This window comes from Mus caroli, unplaced genomic scaffold, assembly GCF_978045245.1.
Source record: "Mus caroli unplaced genomic scaffold, Mus_caroli_1 scaffold_12, whole genome shotgun sequence".
In the NCBI taxonomy this organism is placed as follows: Eukaryota; Metazoa; Chordata; class Mammalia; order Rodentia; family Muridae; genus Mus; species Mus caroli.
In genome coordinates this window covers 4,646,045-4,649,468 of record NW_028227267.1, presented here as the reverse complement: position 1 = coordinate 4,649,468, position 3,424 = coordinate 4,646,045, and positions in this window count along the sequence as shown.

Genomic DNA, 3,424 nt, shown 5'->3' with positions numbered 1-3,424 from the left:
CATTCATTAAAGTGGCAGTTAACTCAGGCTTGAGTCAGAAAAAGTCTCTCGGAGAGCATTCTTCAGATTAAGCCAAAGACAAAGAGTTTAAAATGGAGGGAGATTCTAACTGGAGAGAATGTCTCATGGAGGGAAAACAAAGAACAAAGGACATCTTGGGGCACCGAAGAAGCTGAAGATTCAGTAATCTTTGGTTTGATGCTGGGCCACAGAGCTGAGAGACGAGATGATGAGTGGGAGGGTGTATGTAGCCAATCAGAGGCTTCTTACACAGACGTGCAAACCCCACAATGCTGCATGACCCGATTGGCAGAGTCACGGAGCAGAGAAGAGTCAGAAGTGAGTATGGAGGCTGGGATTTGGGATCAGTGTAGAGAATAACCAGATATGAGAACTATATAGACCTCCGGGTGGGGTAGCACACGCCTTTAATCCCAGCACTGGGAGGCAGAGGCAGGTAGATTTCTGAGTTTGAAGCCTGAGAGGGAGGGGGAGGGGGAGGGGGAGGGGGAGAGGGAGAGGGAGAGGGAGGGGGAGGGGGAGAGGGAGAGGGAGAAGGAGAAGAAGAAGAAGAAGAAATAGACCACCCCAAAGATGCTTGGTTCTTTAGAGGAGTGCAAAAATCTTTAAGCCACTGTCAGCCTTTGTCTGGATGTTTCGTGCATGACAAGGCTTGGCTGCCTTAGCGTTGTGAGCACATTTGCCTCAGCTATTATCAGTAAACCATATCATCAAGAAGCAGTCATGTAATAAGAGGTCATGTAATTGTCTGTACCAGCATATTTAGCAAAGTATATATCATTGACTTACAGTGTGGTTTTGGCTTATCTGTGGTTACTTAGAACCAGGCCAGAAAAGAACTAGAGACATAATTAGGCCTTGGTTAACTGCCTGCAAATATAAACTGTCATTGCAAACAACTTTTAGTAGTGGAGCTTAGTAGTGGAGCCCAGCCTGAAAGCAGTACTTCAGAAAGAAAGCCTGGCATAGAACATGATAGCGTGGAGAATGACCACCCGTAGACTGTCTTCTTTTCCCACCAATCTTCAAGTCATCATAAGGATAAGCTGCCTAACACATGGGTCTATCTTTGTAGGATCCTCTACTCTACAGAGAATACAGTTTCCAGCCTGATATGTAACTCACTGTATTTCCTGACAAATCTCAGGCCCATTCTCCCATCTCTATGTCTCCTAATGGACTCATCCCACAATTACTCCACTATTTACTTACTCAGTCAAGTCATCAGCAAGTTCAAGGGACACCAGTTCAACTAGAGGACTCTGAAAAACAAGTCAGGCCACCCTGAAGCCCTTGTCAGCTCGTGCCTTGACTAAGAAGAATCCATCAGGAGCTCTGAAGCCCACTCTTAGACACAGATGGAGTCATAGTAGAGGGGCTACATCATCTCTTCAGTGGGACAGTGCCTGTCTCTGATTCCCATTCCAGCCTAGTGAGAAGGAAGAACAGGTCCTGAAGAAGCAAAGGAACACCATCATGGCAGGAAAGGTCTAGAATCAGTGTGGGGTTCACCTGCCTTCTGCTATGTCATCCTCAGTCCCAAAGTGGAAAATTAAAGTGGAAAGCTGAGGAAGGCCACACTGACCATTACAAAAAGAAGTGGAAACATATAAGAAGCTTAAGAAACCATCCCAGAAATAAAGGAGCCAGGGCCAAAAACAAAGGACCCAGATGGTTATCAGATTCTACCTCATGCTTCTGTCTGCAGCAGGAGCATCCCCAGTGGAGGCCTAAGTCCCATTGGTAGTCTGCCTCCCATATTTGCACCCATCCCAGGATCTTCCTCCCTGAGGATAGACAGTGTCCAATTTCCGAAAGTTCACACCAGAGCCTGAATATCCACTCTAGGGATGGGTAATGAACCAAAGTGGCAAAGTTATGATTGCAAATATCCTGCTGTGTGCATGACTCTCTTGGGATTTTTGAAGTGAGCAGTGGTCTTGGAGTCCCTCACTTTAGACTGCCCATCACTTCCTGTAAAGTGTAACGCATAGTTGGAGGAATTGGCTCAACTGGGTAAAGTGCTTGCCTCATAAACATGGAGACCTGAATTTTAATCCCTAAAAACCCACATGAAAGCCAGACACTGCCAGGCATGGTGGCGCACGCCTTTAATCCCAGCACTTGGTAGGCAGAGGCAGGTGGATTTCTGAGTTCAAGGCCAGCCTGGTCTACAAAGTGAGCTCCAGGACAGCCAGGGCTTCAGAGAAACCCTTTCTTGAAAAAACAAAAACAAAAACAAAAAAAAACCAGACCCTTTGGAATATATTGAAAATGACAGTGCTCTTAGGGTAGAGGCAGGCAGGTCTACTAAGTTCCCCAGCTGTCATCTTCACCAACTGGTGAGTGCTACTCAATGGTAAAGGCATTTGCTGCTGGAAATACAAGCTGAGAGACTGGGTTGTGTTCCTGGAATCCACATGCAGGTAAAAGAAAATTGGCTTCACAAATATGGAAAGTCTCCAACATCCACACATCTATTGTGACAGTTACACCCTAACACCACACACATATGCACCCACCCTCATACCATACACACAACATACTCACACACACTCACACCACACACACACACACACCACATACACACAACACACACACACATACACCCTCACACCATAAACTTACACACACACCATATGTACACCACACAGATACATGCACACCACACACTCACACACAGCCCCATAGACCCATGCGCACCATAAAATCACACATCACACACACACTCCCACACACACTAAAATATAATTTAAAAGTTTTGTAAACATTTTCCTTTAGGATATTATAGTTTCTGGACTTCCTCACCCTCTTTGATAAAAACTGTGAATGTTTGTAAGAAGTTACAATAAAAAGAAAGAGAAGAAAATGCTAAAATTCACATTGAAATAATGCTGTTTCTCTGTATTTCCTTCCTCCAACAAAAGTGAATTTTAAGGAAATTCTAGGGCTGGAGGTCCAGCAGATCTCTCACCTCCCATGTAAAAGAGTTCCAACCCTGGCATAGTCAAAAACAAAAACAAAAACAAAAACAGATCCTATTGTTGAAGTTACTTACAGCTAATAAAAGAGTCATTAAGTAAGCACAAGGTAGAAAGTAGCTGTTACCATTCCGAGGAAACCACTGGCCTTTGAAAAGCACAGAATGCCTATCCCATACCTCGAGTTAATAGCTTCATGAGATCCTATCCCATGCTCCTCTTGTTAATTTGGAAAGAATGACTAATCCCTCCCTTTATACTATTTTTGGAAACTTATTTTGGCAAACAGAAAAAATGGACAAAACTAATAATATCGAATATGTCATGCTCACAACTTACAAAGCCTTTTCCATTCAATCCCCACACAGCTCCCACATGTAGAGCTTTGTCCTGGCTCCCAGAGTTATGAGGCAAAGCCAGAA